The sequence below is a fragment of the Lepisosteus platostomus genome, chromosome 1 (genome assembly GCF_059453375.1).
Source record: "Lepisosteus platostomus isolate fLepPlt1 chromosome 1, fLepPlt1.hap1, whole genome shotgun sequence".
Lineage (NCBI taxonomy): Eukaryota > Metazoa > Chordata > Actinopteri > Semionotiformes > Lepisosteidae > Lepisosteus > Lepisosteus platostomus.
In genome coordinates this window covers 4,139,010-4,162,645 of record NC_142611.1, presented here as the reverse complement: position 1 = coordinate 4,162,645, position 23,636 = coordinate 4,139,010, and the positions used below count along the sequence as shown (strand labels likewise).

Sequence of the window (23,636 nt, the reverse complement as noted above, 5' to 3'; positions counted from 1 at the left end):
ACCTACTGGAGTTTGGTGTTTTTTAACAGAAGTTCAAGAAGAGGGCAAATTCTCATCTTGTCATTTCCACTCTCCTACACATAAATATCTCACCTGCTGAGCCCCCTTTGCGCTTCTTTCTCACACCCCTCCATGCACACCACCTTCACCCCTAAAGCTGCTCCCTGGCTCATTCCATATGAAGAGAGGGGAGGTTCTGTCAGCTTTGTCCTCACAGGCAAGCAGCTGTTCCCTCAGTCAGGTGACTTATGCCTCACACATTGTCTCTGTGCCGCATTAATTAATACTGAAGTGGCACAAGGGATACACCACCTTTGCCACAACTGTCCATTAGTTAGTGCTGTCTATAAGGATTTTAAATAAGGAGAAAGCTACACCACTTGACGTTGAGCTGACTTTTGATCAGAAATTTTCAGGATCTTATCCCACACATTAAATAGGTCTCATCTGATTATATTAAAAAAATATATTCCCTTATTTGTGATTCTTTAGGGAGAAAATTAAATAATTTGAGGCTGTTTTAACTCCAGTTGCCCTGTTTTCAGCTGCTGAAGCAAGGACACTACGTTCCAGCACACCTCAAATGCTTAAGGACCAAATACAACCCAGTCTGAGCTCTCACTGGAGATCCCACTCCTGTTTTTCTAATTATGTCTCCAAATGTTAGTCAAATATTTTCACAAGGCCAGGAAGCATAGAGTTTATTCCACTGATTTATATGAAGACTTCACATTGATGTTTTTGGTTTCCTGCCACATTGGACATTTCCCCATAGTGAAAGCTAACATGCTGAACAGGGTCATTATGAAGTTTAAAAACAAAGCCGCTATCCACAGGTACCCTAAGGTATCACACACCACTGAGGAATTAAAAAAAATATTGGTGCTTTACAGAATTTTATTGGAACATCTTACCTGAATTTAATCTCCCCCCCAAAAATCCCCAAAAGTTCAAACATTGCTTGATCTAGCATTGTTCCTCACTGATGTTTTGACCATGTTGTCTGGTTTAGTGTCCATCCTAGACATTTATGACAATGTTCCCTCATCATAGCTGCTACTTAAATATCCTTTTTGAATATCTCCTTTGACATTGAAATCACCAGTAAGTGGTGTCCCTTTAACTACTCAGCTTGTCTTCTCTTGAAGGTTCATTACAGATATACCATCGTCATATTTTACCTCTTTGGTGGCTCAATCCAAGGTAACTCACTTGCTGTACACTCTGGTTCTGCGCTTAGCCATTACAAAACACTGATAATGGCTATGCTTTTCAGCTGTTGATTTGTCACAGGTTTTCATTCCTCTTTAGTCTTTGGTCTTTTATCTGCGAGGGAAATGTGCAATCCATTAAAAAGGGTACTTATTTCCTGGAAGTAACTGAGGTAAAAATTAAATGAAAAGCTTATATTGCTGTACGTGTCACAAAACATTTAAAAATAAATATAATATAAAAGATTTAAAATCTAAAGGCCTTATAAATGAGCATATTTTAGATTAGTCTTCATCTAAGCTCAGTTTACCAACAGACTTCAGTTTGATATGAATATCTTTCAGACCATAAATTGTGATAGTGAGTTAGTTATTAGTAAAATATAAAAATAAATGAGGTGGTTCACCAGTTTGTTTCTATAGGTTTTACTCTGTCATACCTTTGCACATGTACCTAGTTTGCTTTGGATCATATTGCCCTGACCTAATTTTCAGGGGCCATAATTCAAAAGCTACCACTTCCAGAACTAAAGGATTGTAATTTATAATGTTCTCATTCAAACCTCACTCCAAACGGATACTTTCTGATACTCTGAGACAGGCCAAAAACACCTTTTTTCATGAGTTGGCGTGAAGTGACACAAGCAATTTGCAACATTATACTGCAAGTATTATAAGTCAAGTAAGTGTGATCATTGGTATAAATAGCTCTTGTTATTTTATATAATAAGGCTTCTCACAATTGTTTCCAGGTGTTTGTAAAGGTCAGCCAACATAGTTTGAAAATTGAAGCTTCTAATGTTCTTTTTACAGTATTAAATTCTGTAAAACCAGATTGTCAGTGTCTCTTTTCCTTCCTGTTTTAACCTTCTGTTTGTCCTAATTTATGAGAACATATTCAGTTCAGAGTTGTTTATATTTCTCTCATATATTTTACTGTTAACTATAGGGATTTTGATCAATATATTTTAGTTTAAACGGGGTCACATTCACAGAACTTTAATGTTTTAAAAGCTGTTTATAAATTTAACTGCCATTATGCTATAAATGTTTTATATTTGACCCCCATTTTTCTGGAAGAGAGACAGTGTAAAAACATTTTCTTTAGTTTCCAGCCAAGGTAGGGTAAGTAGTAGATTAAAAGATGTGCACAACTTTGGGTTCACTGTACTTTTAAAGATTGCTTGTGTCTATAAGAATAAGTCAGAATTTGAATGGAAATAATAGCTATGAAATGTTTACTTTAGGTTGGTATTTTGATTTAAATATTTGTTCAACATAGAAATGAAAAAGGAACAGAGCAAGTTCAATCATGTTTTGAGTTCAAGGCATACTTTCTGTCAGTCAAGCTTGGATCCAGTCTGGGGACATGATGAATCTTAATCATAGCACTTGTCAGCAACTGGGAGCAAAGGGTCAGTTTTGGCAGGAATGAGCTTATTGTGTGTCGTCAAAGAAGAGAATTTCAGAAATATCTGGCAAATGACACAGTTAATCACCCAACTGTCGGCTGCAATAGTGATCTTTGTTTAAAAAGAAAATATATCTTTTCAATGAAGTCATAATACCATAAATAATGTTGGAATTCATATTTACATTGTGTTTTTACTGGCATTTATTAAAGATGTTTGGGAAATTAAATTTTGCTGCTGACACAGATGACAGTCACTTATACAATACTTTGCTTGAAAGAGTCTAGAAAGTCCCATAAAACTTATTTCATTAACTTACTCATTAAAGCATCAGCCACTGAACTAATATTCTTGTACATGCTGTTGTACTGCTGCTTATTAGTTAATGTCTAAATTACACTGGCTCTAATAATTAAAGGTGTGTATGCACATAATTAAAATACTATTCAAAGGTACAAAATATGTGAGTGTAACATAAAATAATTGAAAAGAACGCTACTTGAAACCACTCAGTAATTTCACACATTTTATTAAAAATCTTTACCAATTTACGGTTATTAACTTTGCTGAAGAATGGGACTCAAGCTGAAATGTTGGATTATGTGATATGTTTTTATAAATATACATAAACTATACAGTATGTTACTGTACCTTCAGAGAGAGTATGTTAGTAAAGGGCATTCATCTCTTTGTTCCATTGTCACTAAAGCAAACACTCCATTAAAGCAAACAGACACATCACTTGCATTTTTAACCTTTAAGAGACACCAACAATGGACATCTCAGAAAGTATTAGTCATGAGTGGCTTTTGCAACGAAAAGCAAACATAACGCCAGCAATACTCTTTTTATTTCTTTTAGCTGCTATTTCATGCTTAAGGTGCTAATTATCTATTGACATTATGAAAAAGATAAAGCTGTTAGGGTGAGCTAATTTATCAATGATTTTATTGAGTGACATTAGCACGTTGTATCTCTTGAGAAATTAAAGGATATGGAAAATACAGGATATGCATAATACAACAAACAAACTGGCACATGCATGTAATAAGTACGGATAATTGCTCATTAACAGTAAATACACATCACCTCCAAGATAAGCTACATAGCTCTTCATCTGAATTAAAGTGTATTCCCTTTTTGATTTGCAAATTAGTAGTGTTGGTTTATCTTTTTTTCATTCTTAAGTACATTTTTTTTTATGAAGGAGAAGAAGCACACCTTAACTGTGTGAAGCCTTTCCATTTTATGAGACAATTCAGGTTCTTCAGTCACAACTCATAAAGCCCGGCCCTCCCTCAGACACAAAACTCAAGATGTGTTTTGCACTTTGCATTATGCAACACAAATTTCTCAGCCGAGTCAGCATCGAGCTAAATATTCATGGTCGGCCCAGAAAGAAACTAACAATACACCAGGGGTGGGAACAAACATCTATTTGCCTTTACTGTGATGTATCATCACCATAAGCAATTGATTAGGCTGCCTCATTATTGTTTTGCAACCGCACAGAAGCCATTACTGCTTGCCAGTCCTCCCTCAAGTCAATTTTCAATACCTTGTACTACAAATAATCAAAGCTGAGAGGGTGTGTGTTAGGATGTATTACCATGTAATGTAAGTGGTGAAAACCCCTTAGGCTTAGGTTAACTTTTCTCATTTTCACAGATTCTCCTGCCATTCCCTCTTTTGTTCTCTGGGAAAAAAGAAAAAACTTCCTGTACCCTCTTCACGGATCACTATGTTCTCCTGGCCCTCTCCTGCTCAGTGAAGTGAGAGGCACGCTGGAGCTGAGCTGCTTCTGTTGTCTGAAAACCTGGCTTAACAAATTCAGCACCAACAAGGGCAGCTCAAAAGGAAGGCTTCGGCGCCGTGCTAGTCGGTATTCATTCAGCCTTTCAAAACAACCGGGAAATGCATTTTCTCAAATGCAAATCAAGCCTTGTGACCAGTTCGATTAAAGTTAATAATTAAACTGTTCAAAGTATATTAGGCAGAAAGTCAAATATCGTGTTTATGGAATGTTGTTGTTTTTTTTAATCCAATGAGGGAGAAAAGCCATTCTAAATTATCCCAAAATGCTGCTTTTCTGTTTTTAATCTCTAGTTTGTTCATGGTTTGTTTTAATTTAAGGAGAATTCCAAAACAAAGCTTTAATAGTCACGTTTTATCAGTTTTGATAAAAAGGTTTTGAAGTCTGTTAGCTGAGGCTCCATCTCCCCACAACTTATTGTACTAAGCTGTTATTGAGGGACTAATGAATGTGCACATTCCGATCTTGTTTTGAAAACTCTCCAACACAAAACAGTATTACAGATGCCATTTAGGAACTATTGTTTAAGGGAGAATACACTTTCTGCTACTGGTATTGGGTGTAGGCTAAATGTACCTTCCTCATTCATGTTGGGATTTGACTATTTACAAACTTTTACATACTGTAGTCTTTTATAATAGCCTGTATTTACGGAAGTGTATTAGAAATGTCTAGTTTTGAGTACTAGGGACACATTTACTTTAAATTTAAAATACAATTTAATTTTCAGAAGATTCAATAAATGTTTGGTAACCTGTTAAATATTTGTCTTTTTTCCCCTCAGACGAAAAAGAAATTAACATGGAACTGTAGGTTACTAGTTTGGCGTTCAGTGACTAGTAATACTTGTCCAATTAACCTCAACAACATTTTTTTTAATTGAAAACACAATTCTTTATTAAATCTATTAGACGTTTGTGGGTTGAATGATCTAAAAGGCTTTTACCACCGCTTCCTCGCAACTCTTGGGCTCTATTCTGGACCGAGGTGCTTTTACGGAGGACTTTGCATGTTCTGCCATAGTACTTGTGGGTTTTCTCAGGTGCTCTAGTTTCCTCCCACAGTCTAGAGACACGTAGTTCATATTTATCTGGTGCCTCTAAATTGCTCCTTGTGTGCAGATTGTGTGCCCTGTGAAATATAAAGCAGTTACTGAAAATGAGCACATATCGTTTCGTCTACGGTATCTAAGATGTCTATCATTTGGGACTTCTGCATTTGGCTAGTAAAGATCCATCTAAGCCAGTCTCTGGGAACCTCATTTGCAGTCCTCAGTAGGCTGGTAACTCAGCTGTCAGTGCTATGGGACGTAAGAACGTAAGTAAGCTTACAAACTAGAGGCGGTCATCCAGCCCATCTCGTCCATTTGGTATTTAGAAGTTAATTGATCCAAGAAGAATTGAAAGAAGAGCTGTAATAAGTACAGAAGTGATTGCGCACATTCTATTGGACACAAGTAATCTATATTGTATCAGTGTGAGGGCTGTAGCCACAAGCTGACTTGCTTAATAACCTTAAACTCCAAATTAGGAATGAAAAACACAAGTTGCAACTGCATAAATACATTTGTGCAGAGGTCAACTGTGTCACATCAATAAATAAAATGTTCCTTCAGTACATCCTTTCTAACAATACTATCCGGCATACTCTATTTTACTTTACTTTCCTTTTTCAAAAAGAAGAAAAGCTTTTTCTTCCCTGTAGCTTTTTTCAAGATAATCTTCCTTGTGCATCCAAACAGGAATTGCACTTACAGCTGCTACACTCTGGAGACAGGGGTGCATTCCTCTTTCTTTAGCTCCTGAACAAGCAGGTGATCATCTATTTCTTCGTTTTTGTAGTACAGAGGGTTTTCCTGATTGCCTTTTGTCAAACATTAGTCCACTGTATTACCAGAGGAATACAGTATCTTCAAGGCTTTAGCGCACTGCTGCCAGTGTTTCTGACTGTGATAAATATGTGGAATAGATCGCCTAAAATCAAGAGACATCATGGTGACTATGTTCTAGCCTTGTTGATTATATATATTTTAGAGCCAGAATTAGATACCAAGGTTGATTATAGATATTAGTCACTTGTTTCATTAAAGCCATTAACTTATCTTTTTTCCAGGCATTTTGTCTTAGTTAAGAGGTTCATTTTGAGGAAATGTACTGTATTGCTTAAATAACAAGATTTTTCATACAGTACATTCCCCATGACCAAGTACATGAATTTCCTTTAGAAATGATGAGTACTTACTGTATCATATTATCAAAGCAAACGCTCAATTAATAAAACTGGGAATGTAACCAATATTATTTAATAATTGTTTAAAGTTCTAACTTGTGCTATTTTTTTACTGTTGCAATTCTAAATATATATTTAACAAAAAGCCAAATAGCCCTGTGCATAACCTTAGATAATATGTATATATACTGTAATTATCCAGTGTGACCACATTTGAAGCTGTTGAGTAAGGCAATTCTGAGTGAACTATAAACAAATAATGTTAACACTTTTCTCTTAAAATGTGGTTATTTTCTGAAGCAATTAATATGGCATAAATGGCTCTATACATGCTTACATTTTGTACAAAAGTGGTCATTTCTAGAGGTGAATTTTTAGCTGATTTCAGGCAATGTCTTTTTTCCCTGGTCTGCAGAAACATTTTGTGCTTTCACCTTCTGTCTCACCCCACACCTAAAAGTCTTAACTTTTAACCCAACCATGCACAAACTGGGATACCCCCACATAACCCCTGCCACTAGCTGGGATACAGGGAGTCTGCAGCATGGGCCAAGGAGAGTATGAATAAATATTACATATAAATAAAAATTATAAATATAAACATTGCAAAATAATGCTAACCGAAGTCCTGTACATAGTGTACAATTAATCAGGAGTAAGTAACCAAGCTCAGAGCAGTCTCATATCAATAGAAAGTACAGTAACTTGATATAGACAGTTAAAAATTGGTAGACTATTATCAGAATATTTTGGTACAAATCGGCAAGTCTTGCCACTATAGACATAGAAAGTCTTAATTCGTTTTCTAGAAAATGGTTGTTAGATGTCCCAGAACACTGCCCCTTGCCTTTTAATGAACAAAACAAGTTAGTTGCTTTTCCTGTGTTGCTTGGGCTGCTGATTGCTTTGCATTATTTGAATCTGGAGCACAGATGGGACAGGTCTACAAACCCGGTAAAGCTCAATTCTCACAGGGATGGAAAATTGTTGTTTTTTTATTGTTTCTGTATTTTTACTCTTTTTGACTTGCTTTTTCATTCTCTTTATTCTATTTGTGTAGCTGAAATTGTAGTGTATAATTTGATCTGCTCTTCTGCAGTAACAAAAAGAAAATTGGGGTACCTCAGTATTGGTCAAAAGCAGAACATCCAGTTACCTCTATGAAGGGGACTAGTTCATATGAAAAATAGAAACCTAAAAAGTGCCTGTGACAACAAAATGTCACTAGATGTAAATAAAGCTCATCCTCTACAAAAGAAAATACAACAAATGACAGAACTCATTTAACTTTGGACTTAAACTGCGAAAGGTATCGAGTGTAATGAAACCTGAAGGGACGTACAGTAGGTGCCTGAAGTGCCTTTTAATTTCTCTATATGCAAACCATTTTCTGCAAATTCTTTTTTTTTTGATGGCTTTAAACCTAAACCGCCTACAGGTGGCCAAATTAATGAAAAGTACCTTAATCATAGACGTCATTTATAAAATTACCCAAATAAATCTATGACTTTTAGCATAAGTAGTGGGCCAATCGGCCTTGGAGGCCTTGGTTTGAAAACTAGAGAAACTTTTGGCCAGTCCTGCTAAGGTCTGTTGGAGCAGGCTTGCGTCCCAGTTTGGCACTGGAATCTTGGAGTGTGTGGTTGCACCCTGAGCAAAAACATCTGTTGTAAGTTGCCGGCCTGAGCAGTCGAACAACGGCCTAACCAAGTCCTTCTTGATTCAATGATAACGATAAAGTGATTACGTGCAGAAGAAAATTCCTTCTTCAGACTGCATATAAATTGCATAAAAATTATTGTTTGTTTTTTTTTACCAGCGCTCGTACGTAAAAAGTTAGATAAGAGCTGTGATAAAAGAGTAAAACTGAACATACAGTATCTAGCTAATTCTATTGCTGTTGTTATAAATGCCATACTGTATATTCCCCCCCATTTAAATTGGCAACCCTGAGGAATGTGTGACACACGTTATAATCAATACACCATTTTTGGCACGTATTGTAAATTGACATTGTAAATATACCATTATTATCCAAGCTATGGATCTGTACATGGTGTCCTCTCCTGTTTATTCCATAAGTAGAAGTAGGGAGGACTGTGTCTGTTGTGCTTCATATGTGGAATGGAGGAGGGATCGTTAGGACTGTTGTGTTCTAAGATGATCAAATCTCAGCAGCTGAACAAGACTGGAGTTAATTCGACTGGCAATGTAATTTCTCAGCCCTCCACCTGATCTGCTGGGTAGTGGGGTTGCTGGTGCAGAATGGATGCTGTGTGTCACCCAGGAGGGAGATGTACTTCAGTGGTGGAGGGAAAGGGTCCCATCGTATATGTACAGTACTTTGGGATCCTATGGAATGAAAGGTGAAAAATCAATTATTAATTATAATTATTGTACTATTAATTTATTTGGGCTTGAAGGTTGAAGAATTAAGTCTAATGTCCTGTCATTCACTTATTTTAATTTGTATAAAGGCACCGTTTGAGACTTCGTGAGAAAATAGAGTAGTCTGGATCCTGATTTCTGAATTTCAAGATTACACTTTTCATGACCTCTCTCTCTTTTTTTGCGCCTGCTAGAAAAAAAAACTCCCAAACGACAGAATCCGATCCAGGTCCTGAGAGCTGTGAGGCAGCGGAGCTACAGTAGCCGTCACGCTACCATGCCACCCTTGAGACATGCAGCGTTGCACGATTTGAAAAGGACAGGACCGTGCCCGTCCCAATTCCCTTTAGAAACATTGGATTGTTTGTCCATGGCTGAGCCGCCATACCACACGTGCCCTTTTTCTGCGAGGTGTGCAAGAGATGTGCACAACATTTGCCGACCATTATGAAAGATCCAAGCACGTGAAAAGACAATTAAAAATGTTTTCTTTTTAAATTCTGCCATTCAATACTAGAGGGGTTTCTTATAATAGGATGCAGTCTTTAAAGTATGTTTTCAGCATTTTGGTCTTCAGTAAGTTAATTATCTGGAATAAAAGACAATGCTTTCTCTTGATAATTAGCTGTTCATGGCAGGAAGCAGGGGGTAAATGATGACAAGTCTTGTTTTTGTGATTGCTTCATTCCGTTTGCTCAGACAGCAAAAAGTAGCATGTGCACCACGATCGGGAAAATCAAAAAGGAAATTAAACGCCCAAACAGGAACCGCTGTACTCAATAAGGTCATTTATGTTTTATTTTCTGCCTTTTGTGTGTTTTTAGGAATTACACATAATCACCACATACTGCAAGGCAAAGTGTGCTGTCGAAAGAAAACAACATCAGTGGTTTGATTCGTTCTATTTGAAGACCCTGGGATACCATCTCATAGAGAGAGGAGGCTTGGCACACTCTCATCGTTCAGGTGAGCACCTGAACATAAATCTGAATATGTTTTTTTGTAAATAAATTTGGATACAGGCTGCTGTTGTTGAATATGAAAATAGCTTCTCTGTACATGCACTTCCATTGTCAGCTGTGGTAATTTAGGTTTAGGATATTATCACACTGAAATATCAGGCAGGAGCAATCTGTTGCTTTTTAGACTTTGTTTTTAATAATACCAAATAGTGAAAAGTGTACTTCAGAAAATTAAAAAATGCTGCAGAGTAGCTCTAGGGAGCTTATTTTACAAACTTCTAGAAGATAAATGTATGCACTGCATCCACTGAATATAATATCTTTATTATTATACAAGATTAATACAGTCTGTAATTCCAAACCTTTTATTCCCATCTGAAATGATTTGCTAAAATTTAGCTAAAGTAATTCTCTCAAGCTGAACTAGATAGGAAGCTAAATACTTGAAAATAATACAAATAGTGATGTCCTTTATCTTTTTTCAAGCAAAAAAGCATAACAAAAAGGCTTCTATTTTTTTTCTTCATTTTTGTAACAATTGAAATCTTGTTACATTTTAGCACTGACAGATTCAGTATTAGGAAGTCCACGACCTAGGCATCTGTTCGTGTGTAATGAGAGAGCTGTTTAGGTTCCCACGAGTGCCTTATTCACACAGAATAAAACAGCCTCTTGTGAAAGTGAGAATTCACTGGACTCGCGTGATACACGATAATCTGTAAGACAATGCCAGTTAAATTGTGTCTCCTGTAATATCAAATTCCGTTGCTCACTATTTGTAAACATTTATTTATGCCTTCATTAATGCTGAACCTCACCACTGGGACATGAGGCACAGAAATCTGAAGAGACGGATGTAATCAAAACAGTCAAAGCAGAAGCTCACAATCCTAGTATTCAAAATTCAAAGGCGTAACATCCTTGAGATATTAAAATGCAGTACAGCATTCAAGCTTTGTTCACACTAGGCTGAAGAAAAGTCAAATAAAAGTTTCTGAACTTTGAATAACACTGGGGGGCTCACAACAAAACTGTTCCACTTTCCCACTTTGAAAATATTACCCCTTCAGGTAGTTTCCATGTTAGAAGCATAGAAGCCCATGCTATGCCAAAGTAGGACAAGAACATAGAGTAGCTGTAGAATGTCTTGTTTTGACATTTTTCTAGTGAACGTGTTTTCATTGTAATTTCACTGTGACCATTTCACTTTGCAGGATATTGCAGTAACAATTTAAATTCTTGTTTTGTCTTGACTCACAGCAGCACAGTTAGTAGACAGTGGTGAAACCGCTACTGTGCTCTTTGGCTTTTGTTTCTTTTAAAATCTCTTTAATCCTTTGTTTTTGTCATTAATCACAGGGGTTTTCCAGCAATTGTTTTTTTTTTCAAAAGCTTTGATCAGGAGAGAAAAAATTTTAATAGTCCTCACCCCTGGATCTTTTCTTTACAAAATCTTACGTATGCAGTCAGAGTTAGAGTTTCTTAGCCAAAGAGGAGCTGAATTACATTTCTCTCCGTGCCCTTGAATGAATGGCATAGTTTGGGAGAAATTATTGGGCAATTGCATGCCTTTTATGCAGATAATACTATTTGATGAAAGCAATGTTTTGATCTGCTGAGGATAATACAGATCCAGAGCTGGATTCATTGGTGAGAGTAAAGCTGTCTTCTGTGATAACTTCATCTCAGCATGAGGTCAGATGCAGGGGGAAAATCAGGAGGGGGATTAAAAAAATGACACAGTCAGAGCAGCGCTCAGTCTCCTGCTGTGCTCTGGGCTGCAGACTATAGCTTATGTTTCTGATCTGCTATGGTATTGTCTGACTTTCTCTCTCCCAGTGCAAGAAAAAGGAGTTGCTTCTAACTCCTTTTTCTAGTGGGATTAGTTCTCCATCTCTTTTGTAATTAATGAAAGATGTGCTTTTCTATCCAGTCTAATAAAAGATGGCATTTAAAGACCATCAACTGTTCTTCCATTTTTTGTAACCTTACTACAATGGGTTTGAGTTCCTCTTAAACATTCGGTGTGTAAGGAGACTCCAGAGGCAAAAATAAAGGAAGAATGTTGTCTCAAAGATAGGCATTATCTTTAAAGTCAAGAAACATGAAAAAAATTCTAGTTATTCAACATTTTCTTTTAAATGCTAACGATAGACTGTTAATCAAATGGATTAGAGATGGTCAGCACTTTATTCTCCAATGTGTGCTTGGAGATCTGTGAAGTATGGTTTTAGCTGATAGTTTCCTCCAGAAGCCAACTTCTCAGTGCAATGTATCATGTAGGATGACCACCATGTAATTAAAACTGTAAGTAAGCAGAAAGTTCAAATTGTGGTAGCTGTCTTCAATGACAAATCATTTTCAAGATGACCTAGTCCTGTACTTTTATATGACTAAGGTTTTTTTTTCCAACCCCTTGCAGTACTATTCTACCTAATGAGAGTTTTTAAGCCTGACTTGATAAGAACTGCAATTTAATAAAAGAAACATGCTAAATTTTTTACAACTCTATTATATATACTGTAGCCTGATCTTGTCAGATCTGAGATGCTAAGCAGGGTTGGGCCTGGTCAGCACTGAGATGAGAGACTTCTGATTCCACACTGGTACTGGTGGGACAGTAGGTTGCACTCTTACCTTCTGGACCCAGAATTCCCACAAAACCAGTGGCCCAGTTTGGGAACTTGGGACACTTGGCTGCAGAAGGTGTTATCCTCCAGATGAGGTGTTAAACTAAAGTCTTGACTAATTGGTCATAAAAAAGATCCCACTTTTCAAAAGAGTAGAGGTCCTAACCCTTGTTTGTCCAATTTGGCTTCCCTAAACTGTCCCATTAACTCCACTGGTGAAGCAATGTCTCACTACCCTGCCTGATTGGGCATGTTCTGTGGCACAGAATGGCTGCTGCATGCCAGCACACTTGAGTGGTGGTTCTGAAAAATATATGAATAATCATAACATTAAAACAGCAGCTACAAGAAGTACAGTAAGTGCAGTGGTAGTAGGTGGGATTATAGAGAAAGAAAACAAATGAGGCAGATTTATACAGACGTGTTACGTTTTCTTTATTTTTGTAATTGTTGATAAAAAAATGCAGTAAAGGTACATATCCTTGTACAAATTGTACAATTTGTAATTTACAAATTGTAATTTAAGGAAGGTTAAGAATGCACTCAGTTTCTGTGGCCCCTATTATTCAGTCTCAACTAATATAGCCTGTATGTCATATCACTAGGCTTTGTTCTGTTTTAACTTCCTGTATATGTGTTAGAATTGTTTCTTGAAATGTTTCTGTTGTTGATTCCTGCATTGTTGAGGCTGTTTCTTCATCGGGGTTTTACTACATCGGAGTTTTATAACTGTGCTCTGAAAAAAAAAAATGGAAAAACTTTTGTAAAAAAAATATTGCAGTAAACATTAGCATGTTATCGTGAATTCTTTGAATAGGATTTTAATGTTCTTAAAACTCTATGACACACTACTCAAATACCACGGTATAGGATCCTGCGTGTACCAGGAGAACATAGAGAGTAATGATGAAGAACCCAGGTTTCTTACATTTGTCACCCTTTTTAAATGGGTTCTTTAGCCTTCCATTCTTACGGCACATTTCATATGGCTTGATTTAAGCTGGATCCTGTCTGTGTCAGCCAAGAAGAGGGATAGTGGGCATTGACTTCGCATTCATGCAAAGCAGTGGAGGTTATTCCAGGAAAAAGCTCTGTATGTCCAATTACATGACCACATCATTTTTAAATTTAGACAGATGTCCCATAATATGCTCCAAATCAGATTACCAAAACATTGTTCTCGAAATAATTCATTTAAATCACTTCCCTCCCCCCCCCAAAAAAAAAAAAACTTTATCAGATAGATATTTAGGGAGCAATGAGAAAGGATATGATTACTTTCAAAGTTACTGTTGTTGTTAGTGTTTGTGGTGGTGGGGTTTTGTTTTATATGCAAACATTTTAGAATAAAAAGTAAGATGGGAGCGCTGGCATTATTAGCTGTAAGTTACTGGGAAAAAATAAGAAATAAGAACAAAATGTTAGCTGGAAGAGATCACATTTAAATATCAAGAAAAAACACTAACTACTATAAGGTCAAAGATATAAAAAATGTCATGTCAAAGGTCTTTTAGCAAGGTCCACATTTTTATTTTTATGCTCTTATCTGCATACCGTTTTTTAGATTATTTTATCTTGACAGCTGCAAAAATCAACGGGCGTTTTTTTTTTTTTTTTTTTAGGCTTGGGTTGTAGGTGTTCTCAAAATAGAATTTCTGATTCCCAGTCTGTCCACTGGCTGAAGCAAAGCAGTGTAAAATGAAGCCCAACAGCGAAGAGGAAATGTCTGGGGCAGTTGTGCTTCCTTGCATTAAATGACAAAAATAAGAGGAAGCAGTGAGCAGAATACAGTCTGTTTAAATTGATTTTCTCTTCAACGTATTATTTAAGGACTCATTTCAAGGCAATTATTGAATGGTACTTGGATGTCTGTGGAGGTGAGCCAGCACCACCTGCTAGAGATGGAATTTAACAGAAACCTTTAAAAAAAACAGGTGAATGCCATAATGCAATTCTTATAAATCCTGATTGCAGTGACTGTTAATACTGTTTTCCTAATTACCTGAATATAATCCGACATATTCAAAAGTCTTCACACACTGGCATGCCACACTTTGCTCTTCATGTTCTATTTATTTAGTAAGAGATTCATTTCTCTCTACCTCAGAGCAGATACTGTTTATTTAGTGGTTGAAGTGGGAAGCTAACGTCTGAAGAAGGCTCAACAGATGAAACATTAAAATACATGCCTGTATAAACAAGAGTGAACAACTAAGCGTTTTCAAATTAAAAATCAGGTAATGTCTATGTACTGTATATTAAAATATATTTTTTTGTTTTTAGAATATACTTTTTTATATAACCATCTACTATCCAGTTTGACATGGCATTATTATTTTTCATTTTTCTATTTTGTTGTATCATTACTGGAAATCTTATGTAATCTTAAGTACTGTAATTATCCTTAGTACACCACAAGTGTAGTTGCACAAGTATGGATTACATACTTAGTGCATAATGGATAAAAGCATCATCTGAGAAATTAATGATAATAGTTCATCAATAGAAAAAGTGAATGCTACCTAGTAAAAAAGTTTTTAAATTGAACACAGCATAGAAAACTGTCATCTTTAACTCTTACTTCAGTGAAACCTACAAGACTTCTGGCAAAACGATCTTTTGTATCTGTTTTCAAAACCTGAGTTTATTTCTCAACATTTACTTATATCCCCTTAAGTCTGTTATGCCTTGACTCCTGAATGATTCCAATTAAGAAAATAATACATTTTATGTAGATTAATTTTTGCAGATGTTACTTATTAGACTAAGCAATACAGCATTACTTGCAATGTTATTTTGATAAAAAGGATGTTTAGTTTGGAAATGAAGTCAATTTAATTTGCTTAAATTAAATTGAACTAAAATACGTTTTTAAATTTGATTTGTTAGTATGTACAAACTTTCATGACAAAACATTTCTTCATTATAAATTGTGCTGTAGAAAATCCTATGCAGTGTATACAAAATAACTATAAGTTTTGTTGATGCTCTGCCAGAGAAGGAAAAGCAGTAGCAGAAGATTAGCAGATCTGATCTAATACATAACATTATCCAGAAAGTAACATAATGGGAGACCTTTGCTCCCCGTGATATCGTTTGACACTGTGAATTTTCATTATTCATATATTATATTGCAATAGATAATCAACTACGTTGCAGAAGAATGGGCGTAAAAAGCAGTAAATCACTGGATTCTTGGCTTGGGATAAACAGCTATAATGCAAGGTTTGGAATAACTTTCAATGAATTGCTTAGTAAGCAAGTTTAGTCACAAGCCAATCTACTTTCCTAAGGCCTTAAATGATGCACTGCTCTGCTCACCAACTGATATTGCATTTATTTAACTATTTCTTGACAAAGTATAATTTAAACCTGTGTAAATAGAGGACACCTACAGTAACAACTATCTCTACACTCTACAATGCACAGTGAAATGAAGTATCAGTATGCAACGCAAAAAGGTTGTGGTGTGGTACATAACTGCCACAAATTATTTTTAACTATATAAACTTTGTGTACAACAACAACAACAAAAAAACTATTAAATTGGGATAACAAAAAAAAACAAAAGATAGGTTTTCAGCTGGTTTGTTCGATAGGTCCATCCTTCTGCAATAGTGTGGCACTCCTCTTCCAGTGAAATTTTCATGGCATCAGGAGACACTGCCCTCTGTAGTTCCTCTCTCATTCACCATTCTTGCTCAGCTCAGGGATGTTCTGCGGGGGTTTGGCTTTATTTTCGCTTGTGTCGTGCTTCCCACACTGCAGCATGGTGTAGTTTGGCATTGATAAATACCTGGTTTCCTAACCACAGAATTTGATGTAGCTGGCACTGTACTGTTGTTCAAACTATCACAATATGTGCTGGTAATCATGATCATTTTCTTCATCACAACAAACAGCCTTGGCCTTAACCAGGAGAGATGTGCTCACATAAAGCAGCCCCCTGTAGGCTACATTTTGCAATGCACTGTGAATTGAAGCATTTAACATGTTGCAGTAACCTGCCGACGCCCCAGCTGGAAGTGAACAGCATGGAAGGCAACTCATCAGAAGGCTTCTGTGACACCGTCGATGGTCTCCGGATTACTGCAGCCTCCTTGTGCATTCACTTTTTGGCTTGTGGGCAGCTTGATGCCCTGCCTTGTGCACTCCTGCCTTGATCTCGCTGGGCAATGGAGAATTTCTAAGTCAGGCATGGGGTGCGTTTTTGTCACTTGCTTCACTGTTCGTCGTCCGCAGTTTGTAATCATTTTCGGTTTCTCTACTCAGGCGTCCTCTCTGCCACCTCCCACACCTCCCTTCTTCCGCTTTCCTACGATGATCATCACAGTAGACTTCGCAGATCGTCACAGAATCACACGAGCAATCATACAGTACGTCCGATCTGGCAACCAACTACCATACCTTTCTTGCGCTTAAACCCCATCAGCTAGGATTCAGGGGCTGAAATACTTAGGGAGATATGAACCCAGACAACAGGCTCAGAAGGGATGGAGTTAGATCAACTCTTTTTAGTGCAGCAGCAACACTATTTTAAAATGAGTAAAGAAATGTCTGACGTGGCTTGAAGGTACTAAACTTTGTGAAAAATATCATGGTATGCAATACAGGCATGAAAATTATGCTACACACACTTTTGCAGACAGACCAAAGGGATTATCACATGTTTAATCTGTAAAGCAACAACCATGGTGATACTATTCGGCTCATACCGTGTGAAATGATGGCTCACATGCACATTTGGGAACAAACCAAAAAACTTCTGATCTGTGGATATGGATATGGTTCATACGGAAGGACCAAAGCCAGTGTCATTTGCAGGGGACAAAGATGGTGAAAGCATAAATGATTTCATTCTACCTTCAGTTGCTCTGGGAGCATGTACTGTACACAAGTTGCTGCAACACCTGGGTGGGGCTGTTTTATTACAGGCGTACATCACAAAGTTCAATACTTGTTTTTGGTTTTCATCATCATAAAAATAATTTAAATATTATTCACTGCTAACAACATGATACCCTACAAATCACTTCTGACATAGCATTTGAAAATGATTGATGAAGCAAATTATTAACCAAAAAACATAAGATTACTGTGACCATTTTGCTTTAACAATGTCACTTCACAATAATGCTCTTTTTTTGCAATATATTTTTCAGCCACTACAACAGAAATTATCTGAAATTTCACACAATGAAGAAGAATTTGTCTTTACCTGAGACACAGTAAAATACGCAATACAGTAGAAACTCACTCAGTGGCATTATTTTGTGCTTGTTGTTGCAGTTTTCAGAAAGTAGTTGTTTTTTTCCCCCATCTAGGGCTACTGTATGTAATAAATTATGGAGTGCCTCTAGTAATCCCACACACTGCTCCCAAAATTAGGGAGTTTCCAGGAAAGCATCATCTGCCAGTGAACACAAACATAATCCTCTGAGTTCTATCCCACTTCCGCAGGTTGGTTGTTTTTTTTTTTGCTGTTGTTTGCAGGCTGATTTGTGCTTGCAGTTTTTTTTAACAATGAGCATTTTGGTTCTCAGTCACACTTAGAATTAATTAGCAGAAACTGGAGTTCCACTTATAAATTCTCACTGGCTAGAAACCCACCATAGTAAATACAGATACCAAAAGACGCATTTTAGAAGGAAAAACAGTTAATTCTTTTTGCTCCTGTTGCTAAAATCCTGACTTTTTACATTCGAAATGCAATTTCTTGAGAAAACTGGAGCAGAAGTTACTACCATGAACATTGTTTTACAGTTTGTACCGCATATTTTATTTCTGCTTATTTTATTTAAGTAATAAGATTTTGGAATGGCAAAAGATTAATTAAATAGATGTTTTGTACTTGATTGAATCCTGTGAACCTTTTCTTTTGTTTCCATAAATCCTTATTGCAACACAGCGTGCGCATTTTTCATCAAAGTATTTTTTCTCTTGCCTCCTTTAACTTAAAAACAGCTTCAGATATTTTCAGACATTGCGTTTCAATTATAATACATGCCAAGGTGTTTACTTCTAAGTCGTTGAGTGTCACAGTTTTTGTGGCACAGTGAAACTCGGCCTATTAGTGCATGGAAATGTAGCTACAGAAGGTCAAGAGCAGCTTTGCCAAGCATTTCTGAGCAAATATGGGAAACATTGAAACATAGTGATATGAAATGCCCTTACGGTAAAGGTCAAACAAATTTAGTGATCTGGTGCAAGACTTTTTGTTTGTTTCTTTGTTGTTGCTTTCAAACTAATGAAAACTAATGCACCTGGAGCAAAAACACCTACTGCCTACATTGGAAATGGCCTTGTAAGTGTGTTGTTTCATTCAAGCTTCATGAATTACTCTTGGGCTATGACATCAAGGAAACACCTGTATTGAATTATAAAGGCCTGTAATATTCTCTCTGCCAGCTATTATTTCAATTAAAATAAATAGTAACCTATGGCTTCCTACTTTAACGACTTTTTATAGAAATCTATGCCAATGTGTTTTTTAATGGAAGGCTGTTTTATTACGTAGATAACTTGTATTCGTTGCAAAATTTAGTTCTCCAGAAACAAAGTTCTGTTCAGTGTCACATTAAGAGGGTGTTCTGCCTTTGAACACACTACTGAAGCATTACAATAACTAGATAGTACAAAATGAGACAATATGTATGCCATTCTTTAGAATACATCCCAGTAAAAAATATTGGGGTTTCAGAAGACATGGCATAATGCAATTCTTTCTAAAATCCTTACGTTTTCACTCCTGTGAGGAAATTAAGCCCCTAATCACCCTAATACCTAATACCTCGACTGCTGAATAGTTAGAAAAATGCATAACTCCGTAGTGCAAATAGATTTAAGCTTTCATCCCATCTCGGATCTCTAATTAGTTAATTTAAACAAAATTTAAACAAAAAAAGTCCAAGCACAGGGCTTCTCGTGGAGCCCAGCCAGTCAAGGTGCTTGCCCGAGCGCAGGCTGAGCTCAAGGGCCAAGATTTCACACCTGCATTAGACCCCTGACTGTGACCAGGGTCTCACAAGAGGCGAGTAGAGCCTGTTGAACACCACTGAGGGGGGCGTGAGATTAGCTGGCCACAGCTCTCCTGAATCTCAGGGATTGTAGTGACCCCTGCAGCCTCCTGGGAGTTTGCAGTCACGCCATGCTGTCAGTAAGGGAGGCACTTCACCTTCGATCAGGTCTGCAGCTCCTGTGTGGGACTGTTTTGCCTGTGACTTGTTAAAATATAAATGATTTGAATGTGGGCGAGTTGATCGCATCTGTTCACGTTTCTCAGCTCTCACCACCCTGTGTGGTGACGTGGTTCACTGCTACAAGCTGACATGTGTAGACCACACTGGCTCTTCCAAATCAGTTGGGTATAACAAAAATAATTGGCACTGTCAAAATCACAAATCACAGACAAATCACTTTTTTTTCACGTTTTCCTATTAATCAGTTGCTTATTGAAAGATATTCATTAAACATTCATGAATCTGTCCATCACTGAGCCAATCTGTACATCAATGTCAGTTTATAATAATACAGAAAGTTTCATGTTTCATTTTTTAAAATATTATTTCAATTTAGCAGTGGCACATTAATTTAGACCTTAGCTTTTGGGGGTCTGGAATCCAGATTCGTTCTGGAAGAATGAGTACTCATCTCACTGAGTATTCATCTCAACCTCGCCCCCAGTGGACACACCATTAAAATACCCCAAACTGTGACACAATAGGATCCCTGCGAGGAATGACGATCTTCAGAAGAGAAGCCAAGTGCTCACAGGCACTGAGGTTCAACTATTTTACTCCTTAAAAGGCTGGTGGTTCCAGATCTGGACTAAAACACAAGGTGTGCCATGATGTGAACGTCCATACCCTAGGTCTTCTGTGCATAGTCGGGAGGCTTCAGCATTATGGCTCACCCATTAGAAATATTACGGCCGCCTAATGATAGAAAATGAACTTGCATTCAATATTAAGTACTACTTGCATGTCATGTTTTTCTCTGAACTCAAGCAACTTATATAAAATGTTGCATTCTGGAACACAGATTTAAAAGATAAATATCCAAATGTCTTGGCAGCTACATTTTAAGTAGTGTCATTACTGAGAGAGAAAAGCCTGGCTCCGGGTGTTTTCTAAACATCGCTATTGTTCAGGCACTTACAGAAGTATAATGCCAGCTGTGGGGAAGAACAACAAGGGCACAGATATTTGGAAGAGTGATATTTAGAGTGCTAAAAAGACGTTGAATGTGTTGCACTGTTTTTCTGCTTTAAAACCATAAACATAGCTGTCCTTCTCCAAAACATCCTGAAATATATTACATTGTCTGAGCCATCATATTTGCATACAATTCTCAGTTCTTGTGTGTTTTACTAAATTTGGAAGCTGTGGTTTGGGTAACATAATGAGTAGACATGCATCCTCTTTTCAGCATGACTGTTGTAGCTCTATTTGTATTTTGTCACTGACCCTGATCCTTGATCTATGGCTCTAGAAAAATGATTAGTTGCCCATATGGAGTTTTCTCCATTTGGTAAACTGGCAATAATGCAACAACAGCATTTTTCTCCCCCTAAAACAGCATTACTCACAGTGCAGTAAATATTGCATTCTGTGTACAGTAATTCAAGAATGCATTTACTGTACAAATTATATATTTTTCTCAAAAGTAAATAGCACAACCATAGATGAAGTAAAATTGAGAAGTACAAGAAAAACGGCATTGGGATCCTCGTTTGGCATTGGGATCGTTTGTTGAGAGGCTCACCTTACCTGGTCGCCCCATGTCTGCTACCGGAGGGCTAATGTCTCGTTCCCCACTCTGCCCGATAGCTTGAGCCCAGACCGAACCCTCTCGTCTGCTCCATTTCTACCGCTACGCATAGGTTCCTCCTGTCTCTCCATGCTGACACCATGCTGAAAAGAGAAGAAAGAAAAACACAACGTTTCGGCCGTGGAGCCTTCTTTAGGTGTGCCAGGAACATTGAAACATTATGTTACATGCTGAAAGTTATAATGAGACACCCGTGTTTCTACAATTCCTTCAAAAATAAGATAGTGTTTTTCCTTGAAGCTGAGTAATTTGTGTGACATTTTGTCAGTGATTTTTGTTATATACCTGACCAAATGAGAACTGTGATGTTCAGTGGTGTGCTTTTAAGCCGGCTGTAACCATGCACGGATGAGGAATAGTAAACAGGTTCCCTTGACCTGCCCACCTTTGCACCATTCATCTTTCAACATATCAAAGGCTACACAACCCCATACAGGAGGTTCGCCATCCATTGAAAGAGACACAGATCCCATGACAACAACATCACATGCCTGCGGACCTGGAAAAGTTGCAGGGCTCTCTGTGTCTCAGGGAGCCTGGAGAGCCCTGCCCACTAATCCCAGCCCACCCTTGGTTGCTCTCTCACAGACTGAGCCCAACTGCATGGGGGTATCCCAGTCAAGATCAAACACATGACTCCTGGATCATAGAACCTTGTGTATGATTGCATAGATGGCGATTAATAAAAACATGACTAATATTATATGTGTAAATACACACACAGATTCTCAGTGGGGTTACCAAAAGCTGCTATTTTATCTTTCATTTTTCAGTTTTATGCATGTGTGTTTCTTATTTTTGTTAATGGGTTATGTTAAATATATTATGAAATGTGCAAAATGTCTTTTACCTACTGTACCTGAAATGCACATTTCCCATCTGGGAAAGTGGGGATAAGGGCGAGAGCCCAGCCCAGTTTGCACATCACTTTCAAAACTGGTTGGTCTTCTTTCATTTTCAGGTTTGGTGGGTTTTGTCTGCTTTTTTTAGGAACATTCTCATGCCTAAAAACATACCCTTCAAACAGAAGTCTTGAGCACATTGCATGATGCTGGAAAGTGGAATGATGTGGTAGTTTTGCAAATATAACTCTATTTGCCTATAACCCCTACTGTATTACCCTTATAACCCCCGGTGTAAAATAACTAGCACACATTACCCACAGTTTCATATTGCACTCTTTCTTAATTATTTCATGTTCTAAGACTGAAATTAAATGAAACTGAGCTAATAAAGCCATTTTCACTGGTCTCTGAGCCCTAGATGCCACATGTCATCCCAGATCCCAACGCAATGCAGTTTCACTGTGGCTCGGGTCTTGAAAGTAGGGCATCCGTGATAAACCTGTCACATTGTCATCTTGCAACAAAGCCTCTGTTACACAAGTGGCACATGGGTGTGCGTTGTCCTCCTGGAACGTTGTCATGTCGGGATGAGCCTGCAGCTCATCAGCCTGTGTATATTAGCCACATACTATAGCTGTCTAGCCTACACAAGACTCGTTTAAAAATATTACTGCATGTTATCTTCAGTTGCATTGCAACTTCACCACCCTTATATGCAATGTTTCAGAATAATTAAATAACAATCCAATCAAGACAGTTGGCTTTTAGGTACCTGAAATATGTTTCAAGTAATTTCTTATTGGATAAAAACTCAAAGTAGTGACAGAAGTCTTTCAGTATTAATAGCCTGATGTAAGGAACACACCCATACATTAATTGACTAGTCAAGGTCTGGCAGCTCTTCAAATGCTATGTAACTGTCCATTAGTAGTGGAAGAAGAATTTACTTTGCAATGTCCTGTCTACCTTTTCCATTGCCTTGAACGTCCACAAATATTGTCTCTTGTGTCTCTGTGTATTAGATCACTAATTCTGTCATACCCTTTTCAGCTGGAGAGCTCAGAACATGCTTTTTTTCATCATCACATCCGGGTACAGTTGATGTTGGAGAGGATTTATAAGTGTTTAGTGCTTTATCTATTGCTGGTGTTGGTCTGAGAGAAGAAAGAGACTCATAAGTTAATGTTATCAAGGTACTTAGTTTGAAAGAGTTAGAAAATCTAAACTCTGAGATGAAGGAAGGAACGACTAAATGCACATTGTGGTACGTGGCTTACTAATACCTCCAGTACAGAGGCTTATCCTCCTTTTGTGTGC

The 23,636-nt window shown here is 37.3% G+C and overlaps 1 protein-coding gene across 1 annotated transcript in view; it reads left to right on the top strand.

The window, feature by feature from the left end:
• The first annotated feature begins 9,884 nt into the window (after nt 1–9,884).
• LOC148677538 (teneurin-3) overlaps nt 9,885–23,636 on the top strand; it is a 287,789-nt gene continuing 274,037 nt past the window's right edge. The window contains exon 1 of the mRNA XM_088642666.1: nt 9,885–10,019. The gene's annotated coding sequence lies outside the window, so the exon portion shown is untranslated. The remainder of the gene's footprint in view (nt 10,020–23,636) is intronic.